This window comes from Ctenocephalides felis, unplaced genomic scaffold (assembly GCF_003426905.1).
Source record: "Ctenocephalides felis isolate EL2017-DRISC unplaced genomic scaffold, ASM342690v1 CF-g0.4_SCAFFOLD_00845, whole genome shotgun sequence".
Classification (NCBI taxonomy): Eukaryota; Metazoa; Arthropoda; class Insecta; order Siphonaptera; family Pulicidae; genus Ctenocephalides; species Ctenocephalides felis.
Window position 1 is genome coordinate 86,020,002 of NW_020536999.1, and position 22,077 is coordinate 86,042,078.

General features: G+C 29.7%; 2 protein-coding genes across 2 annotated transcripts in view; both read left to right on the forward strand.

Annotated features, from left to right (window-relative positions):
* The window catches only part of LOC113364096, a 78,987-nt gene that overhangs the window by 26,302 nt on the left and 30,608 nt on the right, over window positions 1-22,077 (forward strand). The gene's annotated exons all lie outside the window — the stretch shown is intronic.
* LOC113364094 (trafficking kinesin-binding protein milt) overlaps window positions 3,311-22,077 on the forward strand; it is a 135,617-nt gene continuing 116,850 nt past the window's right edge. The window contains exons 1-3 of the mRNA XM_026606563.1: window positions 3,311-3,399; window positions 6,575-6,679; window positions 6,757-6,861. The gene's annotated coding sequence lies outside the window, so the exon portion shown is untranslated. The remainder of the gene's footprint in view (window positions 3,400-6,574; window positions 6,680-6,756; window positions 6,862-22,077) is intronic.

A 22,077-nucleotide genomic window follows, 5' to 3' on the forward strand; every position in this document is an offset into this window, starting at 1 on the left:
TCCTGATCAATTTGGAATGTCATAAAAATTATATATATATAATAAATTATATATATATATATATTATATATAATATATATATATATATATTTACTCTATGTATGCAGGATATATGTATATAAATTTTTACTGGAAATGCTGTTATGTATTTTGATCTTATATACGCTTCCAGACCTCCTGATCATTTTGTGTCTCATAGACGGTAGTATGTATTTGTGATATGTATCTATCTATGTATGTATGTATGTTTATGTTGTGCGTCATAAAAATAATAAACACATCTACATAAGTTCTTCTTACCCGTGGGTGGCTATGTATCAAAATTAGTTTCGGTTTATACAATTTGGTCGAGGTGCTATTTTAGGTTATGTTCGAACATTTATTTTTTCATCAGTCACAGCACGAACGTCGGTCGAACAACAACAATTCGATAGATAAATCAATAGATAATTAGATAATTCGATAAACGAGTGGCCATTATAGTGTTGAATAATAGTGCGGTGCGAAAAAAAAATTGATGTTCATAAAAGTAAATAAATAGATAAATATATAATGTTTATAAAATTAAATTGGTAATAAAATAAATAAATAATAGTATTAATTAATTCATGATTAAATGATCAAGTTGATAGATAAATAAATGTGTGATTGAAATAGATAAATGTGTGAATAATATATAAATAATTAAAAAGATAAAATGTAAATGGGTAACAAGATTAATATGTAAATAGATATATAGACAAATACCTGGATTTATGAAAAAATGTGTGTGTGGTTATAAATAATTTATATTATATTAACACATATAATTATAATTTTTTTTCTAAATTGAATCACAGTATATATTGTTTTTATTCAGACCATCAGAGTCATGATTATGGATTTAACATAAATTCGGGTTTTAAAAAATGATAACACATATTTTTCGGTTTGAAGCTCGGATAGATTTCGGTAAAATTCTGTGCTTAAATGCTAACTTCATCGATAAGAAAAGGATAACACATATCTTTTGGTTTGAATCTAGGATAGATTTCGGTAAAAATTCCGTGCTAAAACGCTAACTTTAGAGATAAGAAAAGGATAGCACATATCTTCCGGTTTGAAGCTAGGATAGAATTCGGTAAAATTTTATGCTAAAGCGCTAACTTCATCCCACACCAGTCTTTATGCTGATTTCATACCTTGTCTGTCCTGCTTAAAAAATATTTTCCATTTTAATAACTTCAAAGATTTATAGGAACTACGAATAATATATAAATAATTTCTAATCAATAAACTTACGTTTAGTACACGGCACAAATGTTTAATTTGTTTTATTATTTTCAAGGAACAGCGTAAAATACTCTTTTGATTCAGGCATTTTTCATTAAATCAAGATTTGCACTACGATGTAACTTTAAAATGTTTATTTATCCTTGTTGATATCGGTACGCATACAACGTTGATGCTGGTACACATACAACGACAGATCTCTATTCACATACACGACGACTAATTACAATCGACCCGTATAGAAATGATATCATCGAGAGCGAATGACGTACAGTTCGGGCGTAACGCTATTTGCGTTGCATTTGTACGGATTTACACTCTAGTTGCGCCTAAAGAAGTTTTACTTAAAAAACAATCAGATCTAAATGATCTTTAATTTAGTTTTGCCGTGGTTCGAGTTTTTGATAACTTTTGTTAATATTATATGCTGTAAAGCTAACTTCATACCAGTTCTCACAAAAAAGTTACAAAATCTAAACAATTTCAACTCAGACTATCGCTGTTTTAGTGTGGAAAATAATAAATTTATTCAGGTTAAGACATATGCAGTGGTTTGGAACTGGGATAGATTTTGGTGAAATTCTGTGCTAAATTGTTGACTTTATACCTGCTCCGAACAAAACAATCAAATCTGAATGATTTTCAATCGCATTTGTCAGGATAAGCCATGGTTCGAATATTTGATAATTTTTGGTAGTATGCTGTGCTAAAAAGCTAACTTCATAGGGATCGTTCAAGTATTACGTAAGCAGATTTATTACAATTATTTACTCCTCCCCTCCCCTTTGTCAGCAAAAGTAAGCAATATCTTACGAAAAATAAGCAAAATAAGCAAATCAATAACCCCCCCCGCCCCCCTATAGTGCTTATGTAATACTTGAATGGCCCCATACGAGTTCTCTTAAAAACCTTTCAAAATCAGTTTAGATTTCAACTCAAACCATCGCTGGTCCAGTTTGAAAATAATAAATAAATTCAGTAAATTCAATAAATCTGCCGCATAACTGACCAATGTTATGGCAAGGCCATGTTACGCTCCAACTTCCATTCATTATGCTACTGAATCATACTGAATACTGTTAAAATGTCATATATTTGCTGTGCATTCAGGCGGTTTACACTTGAACTGCAACGTCACTCGTATGTTATGAAGCTGGGTCAGAAAGGCGCTGTTATTTAAGATCGTTATTTGACATTTGTGCGGTTTCTAGGTTAAGTTCTCTATCTATCTGACAACCTGAGAAAAACGCCTGACTGCACAGCAATCACGTAGGTTTTGTCAATATTTAGTATGGAAAGTTCTTCATAACATAGCCTTGCCATAACATTGGTCTGTTATGAGGCAGAATTGGTCTATTAATCTAGGCAGTCGTTGGCTCTACGTCTACCTCCTTTCTTTTATCTGATATGAATTATGTCGTATTTTTATTCCCGACTCGAAAATAAACTAGACTGGCGCGTGTCAGTCGAAACTCTCTTTTTTATTTTTGAATATTTTCGAGAGTTAATTCATTTAGTTAAAAATAGGACGATATTGTATCCGAGTAATTTAAAAAGACATTATAGTTAGTCTGGAATTTCGAGTGATGCTTTTAAAGATTAAAATATATACTGGAGTTTTTTTTCGGTTGTGATTTCAGTAAACATAATAGTAATACTGTAATATGATAATAATAATAAGAAAATAATATTGGTAACAATATTTAATATGAAGTTAATAATGTCTGTCTTTCAGGACACAGCAAATATTTTAATTATATCAATTCTATTCGTTTAAACATTATGCGCAAATATAAATAATATGCAAGTTCAATTTGATTGGTCAGGGTTTATAACTTTGATAAGGCGATGCCAGCGCCGCAAGCGACGTGTACGTCACAACTTAGCATACTAAATAAATAGCTCCTGTTTGGTTTATTAATAACTGAACCAAGTTAAAGTGTATCCAATTTAATTTAGTTTGTTTTTGAAATGAAGTGCAAAATATTATGTGTCAATTATGCTAAGCTTCATGAATTGAAATGCAGTCGAGTCCCTTAACGGCCCGACAGAGGGCCAAGCAGCTCCTGAAATCCAAAGAGAACTTGATCAGTAATTTTGTTATTGAGGATACCATAAAATCTAAAGGTAAAAGATGATAAAATTAAACACAATTATTAATCTAATCAAATAACAAATGTCTTTGTCATTAACATTATTATTAGTATTATCATTATTACTTATTTAAGATGTGGTACTTTTGCATTATGGACCTGTCTTCAGATGGAGCAAATATGATAAAAATAGTCTATATATATTAATCTATAATTAATATTAAATTAAGATAAACAATAAAAGTGGGTGGGGGTAGTAATGCTAATGAAAATGAGGAAGAGATGAAAAGAGAAAGCAAAAAGATAGAAAGGAAGTAAAGAGATAGACAGGAAGTATAGAGATAGATCCGAAGTATAGAGATAGACCGGAAGTATAGAGATAGAAAGGAAGTAAAGAGATAAAAGTAAAAAGAGATAGAAAAGAAGTATAGAGATAGACAGGAAGTATAGAGATAGACAGGAAGTATAGAGATAGACAGGAAGTATAGAGATAGACAGGAAATGTAGAGATAGACAGGAAATGAGAGATAGACAGGAAATGTAGAGATAGACAGGAAGTATAGAGATAGAAAGGAAGTATAGAGATAGAAAGGATGTAAAGAGATGGACAGGATGTAAAGAGATGGACAGGATGTAAAGAGATGGACTGGATGTAAAGAGATGGACTGGATGTAAAGAGATAGACAGGAAGTATAGAGATAGAAATGATGTTAGGAGATAGAAAGGAAGTAAAGAGATAGAGAGGAAGTAAAGATATATAAGGGAAGTAAAGAGAGATATAAAGGAAAAAGAGATAGAAAGCAAGTATAGAGATAGAAGGAAAGTAAAAAGGGATAGAAAAAAAGTAGATAGAGATACAAAGCTTGTGAAGATGAAAGTAGCGTTCTCACACTAATTATCTTCATTGTATTTAAATATCTATTTATGATATTTTCATATTATTAGTGGTGTGTATCGTTGTTTTTCTGTAAACAATGTATTCCAGCTTGCCATAGCAAGAGTTCAAACCTAGTTTAACAAGTTCATGACGCCTGTCGAATATTTAGAAAACATTACCAGGAAAAACGATATTTTTTCCGAAAATGGAAACATCGAAATTTAATGAAGTTTATTCCTTCTGCGTGATAAAATTAAAATCAAATCTATTTAAGTTCGATGGTAATAGGTTGATCATCACTGGAATGTGGTGCTCCATTGGTGCTCTGTGGTGAAAATCTGGTTTAAATTTTTAACACATGTTTGCAGATGCGAATATTATTATTACTATTTTAGTTTCGAAGTCATAATAAATTTTATTTTCTTAACTTGAACACATGCCAACAAATCTTTTCTCATTTTCATTCTACACTCGGCCGGATGTGAAATGTCACATTTGTCGAGACAAAAATATAAACATATGTATACATATATACGTATCGTCGTCTTCGCCACCCGCTCTGGATAATTTAAATTCGTATTTATACTGATATGTTTTTTTGAAAATTCCTAAACCAAATAATTTGTTTTGGATAAATGCAGATGGTTTTAGATGGCTTGGATTGTATGAAGAATGAATTTTATCTAACTAAATGAATGATTTAATTGAATTTTTTCCAAATCCTTAAACCAAAGAATATTGGTGCATTTGATTATTGTAATCCACAACCTATTGGTCGCTTCCCGAACTGAACTCCTAGCCAATGGAAGTGAAATTAAAATATTTTATCTTCATACACTCTTATTTCCCTCATAGGTCTCCAAATTGGAAGTCCATAGCTCTAACCACTAAGCCATGGCAGTGGTTAGAGTTTTGGACTTCTTATCAGAGATCTCTGGTTTGATACCTGCCTCTGACAGCCTGATATTATTTTGGATGAATATGAATGGTTTTGGATAGTTTTGAATGCATTTGGAATGATAAGTATGGTTTTGGATGAACCTAGATTGTTTTGGATAAACTTGGATCGTTTTGGATTAATTTGGATGGATTTTGAGTAATTAGGATGGTTTTGGATGCATTTGGAATCATTAGGATGGTATTGGGTGAACCTGGATCGTTCTGAGTGAACTTGAATCGTTTTGGATGAATTTCGATGAATTTCTAATGATTAGGATGGTATCGAATGATTAGGATGATTTTAGAAGGATTTGGATTGTTTTCAGTGTATTTCGATTGATTTTGATGGTTTTGGATAGATCTGAATGAAATAGAATCGTTCTGGATGCATTTGGAATTATAAGGATGTTTTCGGATGGACTAGGATGATTTCTGATGAATTTTGATGGTGTTGGTTGCATTTGGAATGATTAGAATAGTTTTGGTACATGAATGATCATGATTTTGGATGAACTTGCATCGTTTTGGATGATTTTGGATCGTTTTTGAATGATTAGGATGGTTTTGGATGGACTCAGGTGCGTTTGGAATGATTAAGATGGTTTTGGATGGATGTATTTCGAATGATTAGGATGGTTATGGATGGGTCTGGATGAAATTGAATTATTTTGGGTGCATTAGGAATTATTAGGATGGTTTTGGATGGATTTGAATATATTATAAACGATTAGGATGATGATTAGAATTGTTTCGAATGAACCTGGTTCGTTTTGGCTGATTAAGATGGTTTTGGATGGACTTGGATGCATTTGGAATGATTAGGTTGGTTTTTAAATGCATCTGGATGCAATGGAATCGTTTTGGATGCATTTGGAATTATTAGGATAGTTTTGGATGCATTTGGAATTATTAGGATGGTTTTGGATGCATTCTGATGGTTTTGGATACATTTGGAATATTTAGGATAGTTTCGGATGCATTTGGATACATTTGGAATGATTATGACGGTTTTGGATGAACCTGGATCGTTTTGGATGAACTTGGATCATTTGGGATGGTTTGGAATGGACTTAGATGAGTATTGGAATGATTAGCATGGTTTTGGATGGATTTTGGTGGTTTTGGGCGTATTTCGAATAATCAGGATGGTTTTCGATGGATCTGAAATGGGATCTTTTTGGGTGTATTTGAAATTATTAGGATGATTTTGGATACATTTGGAATGATTAGAATGGTTTTGGGTGGATTTTGATGGCTGTGGATGCATTTGGATACTTTTGGAATGATTAGGATAATTTTGAAAAAATCTGAGTTTATAACAATTGAATTAATGAATTAATACTTTACTTTGTCAATTGCCTTTTATTAATATTTATTTTTTTATTTTTTTCAGACGTGTGCGGTTCCGAACATCTGCCAGAAGTCGAGATCTTCAGTCTCCTCGAAGAACAGATCCCGAGATACAAATTGAGATCAGACGCCCTCACCGAATTCGCCGGTGAGTTTAGGAACTAATATAAAAAATTATATATATGTATACAATACACACGTATAAATAATTTTTTCTCTTCCCAGGTTACGAGAATCAGGACTGGTTCATACCCAGTCCAGCGCTTCCACCTAGTGACGCTCACGAGAAACTATCGCCTGATCAGATCAGGGAGACCCTGAATTATTTTGGTGAGTCTTTTTTTTATTATTACAAAATAATAGGCCTGGTTTTGGATAAACTTTTTCTATTAGTTTGCTACTTACTTATCGTAGGATGAAATAAATTCATCATCATCATCATGGAATCAAGTGGACAACATATGTGCAATTGACTTCTTTTGTGTTCATATTATCTTATATTATACTGCAGGTAGATAATACAGAAAAGTTATCCAGGAATAGGTCTATGAATATTTGAATTATTGAATATATCAATTTGGCTAGACGTATGATCTTAAACGCCAGTCGTTTCTGGTAAAATGTTTGGTGGCAACTATTTAATTCGGCAACATTGGGGGTTTGGTGTAGATTTTTTAAGAACTGCATATTTATACAGTCCCATTGGGTAAAAAATCTGGTTTTACGAGAAAATACTTTGTAACTGGTCGCTTACCTAACAACAAAATTTTAAAGCACCTGTGATGTTCATTGATCATGGTATGATCATAACGAAAAGTTCCTGTTCAGATCAAGTGGCCAATCTTTGATAAATTAGATAGACCATAACATATGGTTGTCATGGCAACGCTATGTTAAACGCTCCTTTCTTCATATAAATTGGTTGTACAAACTGCCAAAATGCTATGAATTTGTTTTGCAATAAGGCATTTGGCACATAAAACCTAACTTCACGTATGTGTTATCATGATACATCAGAAAGTTGCAGTTATGTTAACATTCTTTTTTGGCGTTTATGGGTTTTCTATGTTAGGTTTTATATCTAAAACGCCTGACTGGTAGATAGCAACGCTGTGTTACGGTCCATTTTGTCTAAGAATTGGTCCCAAAGTCACTTTAATAATAATATAATAATAAAAATTAAGTGCTTTCTTCAGAAAAATTAAGGACTTTCTTCAGAAAGATTTTAATATACGAGATATTAAAATCTTTCTCAAGAAAGTCATTTAAAAATATCACAAATGGAAAATATTGACTTCATTAAAAAGTATCGATATACATATCATATTAAATACTAATGGATTTTTTTAACTTCTCGTAGGGTAAGTTATAATAATAGCAAAAATCGAAAAATTTTATATATCTTTAGGTTTCAAAGGTTTATGAACATTTTGGCATACCTTAAAAAAAATGATGTCTATGTGTGTGAGTGGGTGTGTGTATTCGGATACAAATTTTCGTCGACGATTTCGAGAATATAGTTCAACCGATTTGAATAATTCAAAAAACATTCGACTCCTATTAATAAGGAGACGTATTGATTTGTTTTTGGCAAAGGCAGGTCTAGCCGTTTCGAATACGGGACAAAAAGAGCCAAAAATGGTAATTCAGTTTTTGAGAGAACAAAGCGTCCGATTTGAATAATTCAAAGATTTTTTTATTTGTATTGACAAAATGAAGTTTTGATGAAATTTTTGGAAAGGTCTAGCGGTTTCGGAGATACAGTGGAAAAAGTAAAAAAAAAATGCCATTTGGCGATCAAAACTGATCATCAAACATATGCATATCAAATTATCAGATCTTTTATAGAGATTTATGAATTTTGTTTACATTTCTATGGGTTCCGTACCAATGTTTATCTGTTAGTCTGCGACGTGGCGCTTACGCGCTTCGAAATTTCTTCTCTAAAACAGCCACGCAGCACGATTGCTTTGAAAAAAAAGTTCAAAATATAAAAAAAATCGAAATACAAAAAAATCAATTTTTTTAAATCAGTCAACTTTTTTCGATTATTTCAAAATATTCAAAAATCTTGAATGGACCTGGATGAAATGGATTTGTTTTGGATGAATTTGGAATGGTTAAGATGGATTTTGATGGTTTTGGATGGATGTTGGTGGTTTTGGATGGATGTTGGTGGTTTTGGATGCATTTATGTATATTTGGGATGATTAGGATGGCTTTGGATGGCTTTCGATGGATTTTGATGGATTTTGATGGTTTTCAATGCATTTGGATGCATTGGGAATGATTGGGATGGCTTTAGATGGATTTTGATTGTTTTGGATTTTTTCAAAAATTTCAAAATGCTCAAAAATCTCTTTTTTTATGTTATAAAAAAAATTGCAATGTTTTTTCAAAAATGTAAATTTTTAGTACGGGAAGTTTCAACAATTTGCCTTAAGGTATTTTAGTTTAAATAAATACGCCTGGACGAATGCAATTCGAGTTTCATTTTTCAAGTCCAATCGAATAATCTTTACAATGCTTTTGATTATCTAATAAATTCTCATTGTACGAGTATAAAGTTTTATATATAATACATATATATATATATATATATATAAAAATAATTTTATAAATTTATAATTACTTATATCACACATTGGGTGTCGACGTAATGCCATAATGTTTACATTTTCTTACATAACAAAGACGATGGAAATAGAAATGAATAATGTATTTACACCGCTACATATTATATATATATATATATATATATATATATATATATATATATATTATATATATATTATGTATCTATGTGTAGATTTATGTTTGTGGCATTGATTGATTTGTAAATTATGCCTCGTACTATTTTTGAATCTGTAATGACGTTCATGTACATTGTGACTGATTGATTGAAAATGAAGGATAAGACGATTTAGTATTATATTATTATTGTATTTGTTGGTATGCCGAAGGCAGGTCCATGGTTTGAGAGTACACCCCTTATACCTTGATAATAATAATATAAATTCCTGAAAGGGAGGTCTATGTTTTCACCAGAAAATCTGCCAGGGTAAATTCATGTTCTCTCGACGTCTCAAGTCATTCTGAATCGAATAAATGCAATTTTGAATGTCGGTTAATTGCTCCTTGGCAATCCATTTTGTATCTATGGAGCCAGTTCTCCAATAAAATAGAAATATTATGGCAATGCTATGTTACGGTTCTATCTTCGTATGAATTGATGGTAAAAACTGTGTATTTGCTGTGCGATCAGGCGTTTTAGATATAAAACCTAACTTCACGTATGTGTTATCAAGGGAAAATATTAGAAAGATGCTCTTATGATAAAATGGTTTTATTTTGACGTTTGTGCATTTTTTAGGTTAGATTTTATATATGAAACTCCTCACTTCACAGCAATAAGGGGGCGTCCATTATTCACCTGAGCGAGTTTTTGAGGATTTTTGGACCCCCCCCTTGGTGATACATGGTGATATTCAAAATCCCCCCCTTCCCCCACCAAACATTACGTGTATTTTTAGTTACGTGAAAAAACTGTCAAATTTTTTATTTTTTCTTGGAAATATTTGATTTAAAAAAAAAAATCAGTTAAAAAATAAATACACGTGATATCTTACTATACTCCTCCCTCCCCCACGTGATATTTCGTGATTTTTTGTCTAAACCGCCCCCCTCCACCTAAAAACTTCACGTGATTAATGGACGCCTCCTAACAACGCTAGGTTACATTGTTATTCTATCGGCGAATTTTCACGAATATATTTTATTATATTGATAGATCATGTTAAGTATTCATATCATAAACCATAACAAATAATGAGAGATAACGTTAGATCATTTCAAGTCACAGATACACTGTATTTGCAGAATAGGCTTCTATATGGGAATCACATGTTTTAAGTTAAATCACGATAGATCACATTATATCATAATAGATTCTAATTTATCACGACATATTGATCGATTATGATAAATTAATAGGATAGATCATATCGCGACAGAAGTCTATAACGCCATCTATATTTGAGAACCGATAATACTTTCTTGCCAATCCAATCTAAATGCAGATAATTATTATGCAAAATTTTCCAGTTATTGTCCGAGTTGACCATGTGCAACATGATAAAGATATATTAATTTATATATATATAAATATATATATATAAATATATATATATATATATATATATATATATATATATATATATATATATATATATATATACATGGTCTGTTCAAAAAGTACCCGGAATTACTAATAATTAAATTTCGCGGGTCTGGATTGTCAAAATTTTTTTTTTATTGTGTTGGTATACATGCCCCTAAAGTATGATGAAATTTTCAGCTATATTCACTGTTTACTTTGTCTGCGGTAGTCGCTAAGGTTCGACGTGTTTTTCTGAGCTCGGCGATTTTTACAATGGAAGAATTGAAAAAGTCAAAGAATTTGTATTAAATTTTGCGTAAAAAATGAAATAAAGTGTTGCAAAGTGCAAAAATTCACCAGATATGGCTCCGTGTGACTTTTTCCTATTCCCAAAGTTGAAGAGACCCATGAAAGGACGGCGGTTTTCCTCGATTGAAGAAAATCGCCGAGAGAGCTCAAGGACATATCAAAAAGTGAATATCAAGGGTGCTTCGAAAATTGGAAAAAACGCTGGCATAAGTGTATTATATCTGGGGGGGACTACTTTGAAGGGGACCACATTAATGTAGACGAATAAATAAATATTTTTTTGAAAAAACGAAAATTACGAAAACTTTTTGAACAGACCTCGTATACTCGTATATATATATATATATATATATATATATATATATATGTATGTATTTATGTATCTATGTATATATGTATATCATGCACCCACCCACAATTACTTTCTTTTTCATCAGCAAACATAACACACATAACACTGCATAACATTAGCGAAGAAACAATCACACTATAAATAATGTGAGAGTCTTGATCGATTTTTCTCAAAAAAAAAAAAAAAAAAAAAACTAGTGGGGTGCATGGCATCGTGCCTTAAGCCAAATTGCTGGAACTTCTTGTACCATAAATTAAATTTTTAAAACTTTTGTTAACGTCGTTTATCTCTATTAACGCACCTCATATCTAATTACTCTTTCATTGTCTCTAATTACACTCTCTACAATATTCATCTCTTTATCACTAATTATCTCTCACAAGATATAATTTAATTGGACTCATTTTTCTTTTGTTATGTTATCCATATGCCAACGCCATCTATATATCGCTAACACTTTACAATTTTTTGAAAACTTTTTAAAATATCTTTGAATATTTTGATTTTTTTTTTAACTTGACCTTTTTAAAAAGCATTTGAATTTATTTCATATTTTGAATTTTTTTTAAATTTGATTTTTTTTTCAAAACAATTGTGCTGCATAGTTGTTATACAGACGAAGCGCGTAAGCGCCGCGCCGTAGTCTGACACTTGAACATTATAAATCTTAGTACGTAACCCTTAGAAATGCAAACAAAATTTGTACTTATTATTAAAATATCTGATAAGTTGAAGTGAATATGTCTAATGATCATTTTTAACCGCCAATTCGCATTTTTTTTGCTTTTTTATTGGATTTTCGAAAGTTCTAGACATGGCTCCCAAGAAATTTTACCAGTTGTTTATTTCCTCAATTTAAGTAAAATGTTTTTTGAATCATTGAAATCGGACGCACCGTTCTCTCAAAAACTGAATTAACATTCTTATCTCTTTTTGCCTCGTATCTTCAAAACTGCTGGACCTGTCATTGCCAAAAACTAATCACCACTTCTCTTCATTATTACAAATTAAATGTTTTTTGAATCATTCGAATCGGACACTCCGTTCTCTCAAAAACTTTATTTCTATTTTCTGCACTCTTTGCTCTATATCTCCAAAACCGCTGGAACTGTCTTTGTCAAAAAATAATCAGCACGTCTCCTTATCAATAGGAATCGAATGTTCTTTGAATCATTCAAATCGGTTGATCCGCGTTCTCGGAAAACGTGGGCAAAGAATTGTATCCGCACATACATACACAGACACACACATAAATCGTTTCCAAGGCATGCCAAAATGTTCAGAAACCCCTAAAACGTGAAAATATGCAAAAAATTTCATTTTCGATTTTTGGACGATTACAATAACTTGCCCTACGGGAAGTTAAAAATGAACAGAATCTTATTAATTAACGTAAACTTTAAATTATTTATTTAAAAATTTAATTTATCTTAGTTTTTTATAATAATGTAATTTATTTGTTATGATGCTTGTTTAATTAATATAATAATATATTATAATATTATACAAAACCAATACAAAATATATAATAATATATTTTAATATAATACAAAACCAATAGAGAATTTTAATAACTCACTTGCACAATAATAATATAATAATAATAATAATAATAATAATAATAATAATAATAAAGGACGATATTACGATAGGTTTTTTTATTTTCATATTTAAAATTTTATTTTATTTTTAAGTAAGTAAAATGATTTATTTCTATGTATGTCGTTTATATCTTTCTTCGAATATAATTTTTCTATAATGTTTTCGACATTTTGACAATTGAGACACCTTATTTACTCCGTTGAGTAAATTTCGATCACGGGCTCCCCGTCTATGTCGCATTAGTCATGCTCGAAATGTTTCCAAATCGATAATTGATCGGGGAAAGTCGAAAATTTGCATATTCTGGGCAACACTATTAGGGATTTCCATTAAATATCGATCAACGAAGAAAATATTTTTGTGAAATATGTAATTTTGTATTTTTTAGATATACAATTTAAAAAAGAGACCGGAAAGAAAATTGAAGTCTTGTTTTCTAAACTTGTTCTGGTTTTTCTCTCACACATAGATGGCATTATGTCTAAAAATATTTTCTATACAGGGTGTCTCTGAACTTAACGTCAAGCCGAAACAGGGTGGATAGTATTGACCTTGAAAAAAATTACAAAAATAAATTATGAACTATTTATTGTTACCTATGGCTTTGGGGAAATTATGACCATTCTTCGGTTATTATGAATAATAAAATATTCACAATTTATTTTTATAATTTTATTTTTTAAGTTTATAGAATATTTTATAATTTTTTTTATTAAGTTTTCTAAAAGGCAGGTCCAGTGGTTTTAGAGATCGAGAAAAAAAAGTTTGAAAAAATGGAACTTGGTGGTCGAAAATAAGATATTTTGTAATTTGAATAAATGAATGGGTTTCAAAGAGTTTCAAGATATTTCAAAATTTATAAAATTTACAAAAAAAATCAAAACATTTTAATTTTCAAAAAAATTCCATGTTTTCAAAAAATATCAGGATTTTCTAAAAAGGCTTTTTTTTCAATATTGAAATTATTCAAATGTTTTCAAAATTTTCGAAAATGTTCCAAAAATTAAAAATTCTCAAAACAAATCTAATTTTTCATTTCTGAGCTTTATAATGTTTGTCTATTACTTTTGTAATTTTTTTTTTAGTTTTCAAAATTTACAAAAAAAAATCAAAAAATTTTAATTATCAAAAAATTCCCTGATTTTCTAAAAATATAGTACTTTCAAAAATGGCATTTTTTCAATATTCAAATTTTTCTGATCTTTATAATAGAATTTTTATTTAGTTTTCAAAATTTACAGAATAAATTAAATTTTCCTTTAATTCCCAAGTTTTCAAAAAATATCAGTATTTTCAAAGAAAGCTATTTTTACAATATTCAAATGTTTCAAATGTTTTCAAAATTTTCAAAAATGTTCCAAAAATTAAAAATACTCAAAACAAATCTACTTCTTCTTTTCTGAGCTTTATAATGTTTGTCCATTACCATTTATAATTTGTATTAAGTTATCAAAATTTACAAAAAACAAATATATTCAAAAAATTTTCAGGTTTTTAAAAATATAGTATTTTCAATAAGGTTTTTTTTTCAATATTCAAATTATTCAAAAATGTTCCAAAAATTAAAAATGCTCAAGACAAATCAAATTTTTCTTTTCAGAGCTTTATAATGTTCGTTCATTACATTTTCTAATTTTTATTTAGTTTTCCAAATTTACGAAAACTAAAAATGTTTTTCATTAAATTTTTAGGTTAAAAAAATAGTATTTTCAATAATAGCTTTTTTTCTATACTCAAATTTTTAAATGTTTTCAAAACTTTTAAAAATGTTCCAAAAATTAAAAATTTTCAAAACAAATCTAACTTTTCTTTTCTAAACTTTGTTTGTCCATTACCTTTTATAATTTTTATTTATTTCTCAAAATTTAGAAAAGAAATCAAGCAATTTTAATCTTCAAAAAATGTCCAGGTTTCGAAAAAAATGTGTATATTTAAAAAAGGCATTTTCTCAATATTCAAATATTCAAAGTTTGCAAATGTTCTCAAAATTTTCAAAAATGTTCCTAAATATGAAAATTCTTAAAACAAATCTAATTTTTCTATTTTGAGCTTTATAATGTTTGTTGTATTTTTATAATTTTTATTTAGTTTTCAAAATTTCCAAAAAAATAATAATTTGAAATATTTCTACGTTTTCAAAAGTAACAGTACTTTCAAAAAGGGAAATTTTTTAAATGTTCTCAAAATTTTTCAAAATGTTCAAATCAATACAAATTTTCAACAATGATCTAGATGAAAGCTTCTCAAAATAATGCATTTTGTTAATAACTTTTAGTTCTCTTCTTTATATCTTTCACCATCTGAAAAAATATTATAATATATGTATACTATAATACGTTTCAATTTAAAATGTTTGTCCATTATCTTTTATAATTTTATTGCCTGTAAAAATTTCGCATCTGTTCAAATATTCGATTATTCCATGGATTAATTTTTACAACCCGGACCTTTCCGGAGCCCCTTTTTCATGTAAAATCCGACGATTAACCTGATTTACCTAGAATTCAGGGTAATTTTGAGGTTAGGATTAGATATTGGCGATTGTTTGTTTAGTAAAAGATTGTAAAAGGGCAGGTGTCGTTGATAATAAAATGTACATTGCTACAGTAAATTGTTTGTATATTTCAAACCGTTCGATTAGTATGAATGGGCTAAAAGACATATTTGTTCAAATTATCTAAATCAAAAACCTAAATAATTTCCGTTTTTGAAAATACTGATATTTTTTGAAAACTTAAAAATATTTTGAAAACTTGGAAATGTTTTCAAATTCATTTTTTGTTAGTTTTGAAAGTTCTTGAACGTTTTTAATATAGAAAAAATTGCCTTATTTGAAAGTATGTACTGATATTTTTAGAAAAACATAGAAATATTTAAAACACTTGAAAATTTTTAATTCTTTTTTTTTGTTAATTTTGAATTTTTTGCAAGTGTTTAATATAGGAAAAATTGCCTTATTTTGAAAGTACTGATATTTTTTGAAAACGTAGAAATATTTCAAAAACTTAAAATTTTGTTGAATATTTGTTAATTTTGAAATTTCTTGAACGTTTTCAAAATACAAAAAAAATTGCTTTTTTTGAAAATACTATTTTTTTAAACTTAATTATATTTTAAAAACTTGAAAATTTTTTGGATTATTGTTTTTTTTGTAAGTTTTGAAATTTCTTGAAAGTTTTTAATATAGAAAAAATGTCTCATTTGAAAATACTAGTCTAGTAAGGTTTTTAATTTAATAATTCTTTTAAATAATTCATATTTATTAATTTAAATTATAAAGTATATGATTTTCTACCGCCAAATGTCATTTTTGATAAAACAAAAAATTCTGGATCTCCGAAACCACGGACCAGCCTCTGCAAAAACTTAATCAATTTATCATTTTGTCAATACAAGTGAAATGTTTTTTGAATCATTCAAATCGGATGCTCCGTTCTCTCAAAAAACTTAATTTCCATTTTTTGCACTCTTTGCTCCGTTTTTCTAAAGCGGCTGGACCTGCCTTTGCCCAAAACTAATCAGCACGTCTCCTTATCGATAGGAATCGAATATTTTTTGAAACATTCGAATGGTTGAGCAGTGCTCTCGAAAACGTCGACGAAAAATTGTATCCATACATACTTACATACCACATGCGCACACACAATTTTTGTCAAAAACTAATCAGCACGTCTCCTCATCAATAGGAATCGAATGCTTTTTGAGTAATTCGAATCGGTTGATCCGTGCTCCCGAAAACGTGGACGAAAAATTGTATCCATACATACATATATACTACACACACACACACACACATACACATATATACATACGCACACATCCATTTTTTCTCAGGTATGCCAAAATGTTCAGAAATCTTAGAAACGTGAAGATATGCTAAAAAATTTATTTTTGATTTTTGGACGATTACTATAACTAGAAGTCAATAATTAATTTGGTATCAGATTAATTGTTTGTGCATTCATTTGTTATATTTCTAACATTTAGACCATTCCATTAGTATTAATGATGTTTTTTTTTATTCATTTATCATTATACAGCAATCAGAACCGTAATTACATTCTATTGGCTGCTACGCTAAAATATATGAACTAAAAAAAAGAATAAAATTAATAAGAATAAATAAAGATAACAACATAAAAATAGTAATTAATAATAATAATAAATAATACTACATAAAAAAGATTACATTAAATTAATTAACTATCATAAGTTTGAAACCAAATTAATTAATCTACAAGGTTTTCTGACAAGAAAAATTTTAGAAAACTCGGTGTACTTTATAGATTTATAGATTCATAGATTCAAATTTCTGAAAAATTAATAAATATTGAACCTTTTACTAAATTCCTCAAGTTCATTGCCAAGTTCAATCGTAATGTTAAGGTAAATCCAATAAAGGTACGACACACAGCATGTGTCATTGCCATTACAAATTTATTTGTGTGTGTGCTGTGCCTTACTAAGCAATGCGGAAATATAAAATAAATAAATTTATATATATATATATATATATATATATATATATATATATATAAACAAGTATCGGAGTATATAATAATGTTTTTTCCTTTCGACCGTTGCGAATTTTCTTGCATTTCTTGATATCCATCTCCCATACGATTCACCGCACACATACCGCAGATTAGTTTGGGAGCCAGTGACAAAAATATTGAATGAAAATTAAAACCATAGTGCGTCAGCTCCCTACATACAAAAATTCAAATGTTGACGACTAAAAACGTGTACAAGGTCAATAGATACTGGTTCTAGATTTTTGTAACAATTCAAGTACATTTTTCACTAATAATTTAATAAACATTATTGTTTATATTCAAATCTTAGATGAATTAATTTGTAAAATCTAGTTTATATGTGCACTTTTCAATCTAAGATCAACTTGCTAAATATTCCATATTTAACGCCAAACAAATGAATTTTTGACACATAAAACAAAATTCTGAATCATTTTTGTAATAAGTAAAAATATTTTTTGTATTGTTAAATAATTTAGCAAAGTAAACCAAAATGCGACATGCATGAGTTTAAAAAAATAATGCATATGCAATTTTGGGCTTATTGCGTTATTTATTAAACTAAATTATATAATTTCATCTGTTGACTGTATCTTATAATATTTTATTTTCTGGCACATCTCAGCTGCTTTTCGGCAATAATAATGTAGACATTACATTTTTCTTGTATTTTATATTCTAATATTATCTAGGCTCATAAGTTCAGCTAAATTCAAATTTCATTTTATTAAAATTCAGAACCTTAATTTAAATAATCTAAATAGAAAACGTTTAATAAATACAAATGAGTATAAAATTATACAAATGAGTTCATTCAAAGTACAAGCCTTGAAAAATATATGATTTGTAAAATAGAATTCTATGAAGCCAAAAAGTGTATTATCATATTAACATTTAAAAAAGTTGATATTTTGAGTTTTTACACTTGCGACCCGTTTAATAATGTTTTTGTATATATATAAAACTACAAAGAAAGCTACATAGAACATTTAAATAATATTTAACTAAAACATCCTATTAACATTAATTGAACATAATCTGTCAAAATCATTTGACGTTTGACGTATGAGCCGCCGGCCATTGTTTTATTTCAAATACTTCTTCTTCAAAATATTTAACTTCAAAATGTTAAGTTTCTATGCGAATTTGAAATAATTTCTCATCTTTCCCACAATCTCTGGATCAGCACAAATATTTCAGGGCTAAAACTGGTCAAATCGGTTCAGCCGTTTTAGAGTTTTAGCATACCTAACATTATATCGAGTTTCATTTTTATATATAAGTCTGTCAAAACCATTTGGCATTTGACGTATGAGCCGCGGGCCATTGTTTTGTTTCCAATTACTCTTCTTCAAAAATTTTCAAATTCAAAATCTAAAGTTTGTATGCGAATTTTAAATAATTTCTCATCTTTCCCACAATCTCTGGATCAGCACAAATATTTCAGGACTAAAACTGATCAAATCGGTTCAGCCGTTTTAGAGCTTTAACATACCCAACACAATATCGAGTTGCATTTTTGTATACAAGTCTGTCAAAACTATTTGACATTTGACGTATGAGCTGCCGGACATTGTTTTATTTCAAATTGCCGTTCTTCAAAATATTTTAAATTTAAAATGTAAAGTTCCTATGCGAATTTGGGATAATTTCTCACCTATCCCACAATCTCTGGATTAGCACAAATATTTCAGGGCTAAAACTAGTCAAATCGGTTTAGCCGTGTTAGAGTTATAGCATACTCAACATAATATCGAGCTACATTTTTATATATAAAATATTATCTTTACGAATAAATGTTAAGAATTGTTTAACAAGTTGATAATAAATGTCATGAATCAACCTATTAAATAAATGTTCAACCATTGAAAAATATTGAGCCGTTTTCATTTTATAACAAAATTAAATTCCAATTTTTAAACGAGCCACCCTTTATAATAAAATAATTTTATTGAGAGTATTGAGTTTATGCAATTTTGCCATTGGTTAGGTACTTTTAATTAAAAGCGCCACTTTTGCTAAATCAAGGATTAATCTGGAGTTCCTCAAAGTCCTGTACTCGGCCTCTCTTTCACTGCATGCATTGCATCTGCAATAGACCATTAATTTGGCTTCCAAGAGCTTCCTGCCTATAAAATCGTATGATCTTGAATTCGTGCTATATGTAGATTAATCTGGGGTTCCTCAAGGTCCTTTACTCGGCCCTTCTTTCTATGCATGCCTTGTATCTCCAATGCACCATTAATATTTGGTTTCCATGGGCTCCCTGTCTATAAAATCGATTTGTAATCCAATTCGACTAGATCAAGTTGATCCACAGTCATGGGAACACGTCTCGCTTGTATTATTCTTATTAGACACGACGAGTGATAAATAATCGATTATCGATACTGTTCGATAGTGTAATTTATCGATTGGCATTCGATTCGTATGCGGATGATGCGGATGACATTTAAAATGATGTCCATTTACTATTAGGTTAGTTTATGAGTACTTACTCCTGGTGGCAGCAGAGGATTGGTAGAAATATTGTATGGGAAGTATTTTTATGTTGATTTTTCTGGCTGGGCCTGTCTTTGCCAAAAACTAATCACCACTTTTTTTCATCATTACAAATTGAAAGTTTTTTGAATAATTCAAATCCGATGCTCTTCCATTTCTATTTTCTGCACTCTTTGCTTCATGTCTTTGAAAAGGCTGGACCGACTTTTGCCAAAAACTGATAAGCACGTCTCCTTATCAATAAGGATCGATTACTTTTAGAATATTCCTGATCGGTTTGTCCGCGCTCCTGAAAACGTGGACGCAAAATTGTATTCATACACACACACATCAACCTTTTCTAAGGTATGACAAAATGTTCAGAAGCCTCTGAAACGTGAAAACATGCAACAATGAAAACAATAACCTACCCTACGGGAAGTTAAAAAAATGAAAAAAACAGTAAGCTATGCTATTAATTTTTTTTATTTTTTTTACGTTTTCTGACTTCCTGATCATTGAAAATTTTGGAATATTTCAGAAATAGCGTACATAAATGTGTTTAGTTCAATTTTTCTCTTCACCGGACCTCCTGATCATTTCGGAATATCTAAGAATGTAATGTTGTAAATGTTAGAATACTTTTCGTTCATTTAAAACAGTATCTCTACATATCCAGACCTCCTGATCATTTTGGAATATCATATCCAGACCTCCTGATCATTTGGAATATCTCTGAAAATAATATATATTTGTTACAATATTTCTACATATCCAGACCTCCTGATCAGTTTGGAATATCTCTGAAAATAATATATATTTGTCCTCCTGATCATTTTGGAATATGTCTGAAAATAATATATATTTGCCACAATTTTTCTACATATCCAGATCTCCTGATCATTTTGGAATATCTCAGAAAATAAGGCACACAGATGCATATATGTGTAGTATGTTCGTCTGTATATTCGGATCTTTTATTTACGTCATTTATAACATCTTGATATATCCAGACCTCCTGATCCCTTTGGATTTTGGAAAATAATGCTTATAAAGGTGTGTAATTGTGTAGTATGTATGTGTATTTGAGTATTTACGTTTATTTGTAACAATATTTTTACATATCCAGACCTCCTGATCATTTCGGAATATCTCAGAAAATAATATACATATGTGCGTATATCTATGGTATGTAAGTAAGTTTCTATATGAGGACATTTTACGTTTATTTGTGACAATATTTCTACGTATCCAGACCTCCTGATCATCAACGATCAAGTACACAGATGCATATATGTGTGGTATGTATGTCTGTATATTAGGATTTTTTATTAACGTTTATTTATAACAATATCTCAACATATCCAGACCTCCTGATCGTTGTGGAGTATCTCAGAAAATAATTCACATACGGGTGTATATCTATAGTGTGTAAGTATGTATCTATATTAGGATCTTTTACGTGTATTTGTAACAATATTTCTACGTATCCAGACCTCCTGATCGTTTGAGAATATCGCAGAAAGTAATGTACCTACGGGTGAGTGTATGTATAATGTACGTATGAGTATATGTATGTATGTATATTAGAATGAGCCATTAAAATTCCAATTCTGATTCAGTTGTCCGTTCACTCCTTCCATTCTTACCTTTCGGTCGGACATGCATTCTAATCAGTTGGATACGTACAACAACAACAATAAGAGAACAATACCGTAAGATACCATTACAACAACAACAACAATACAATCTTATTATTAGACTTATGCATTTGTATACAAATATGGATAGAAACGTCCAGAAATGAATCATTGATGTCCTATTCTGCTGGTCCTTGTTCCCTCGTGCCTCAGGCTACTTGTTATTAAGCTGTTTTCCAGTCGACAAGTAGCTTAGCCGGTAGCCTTTAGGTACCGATGTTTATATTTCAATTTATTTGTTATCAACGTTGTTCATGTTCCTATTTTACAAAAAATTCTGTCTAAATAACGTCTGCATCATAAGGTAAGTCAGATAACAATAACCAGGGACCAATTTTATCTTAAACTATAATAATATGCTCCAGTTTCGAACAATAATTCTTCTCCTTGTTTGGCGGGCTCTGTTCT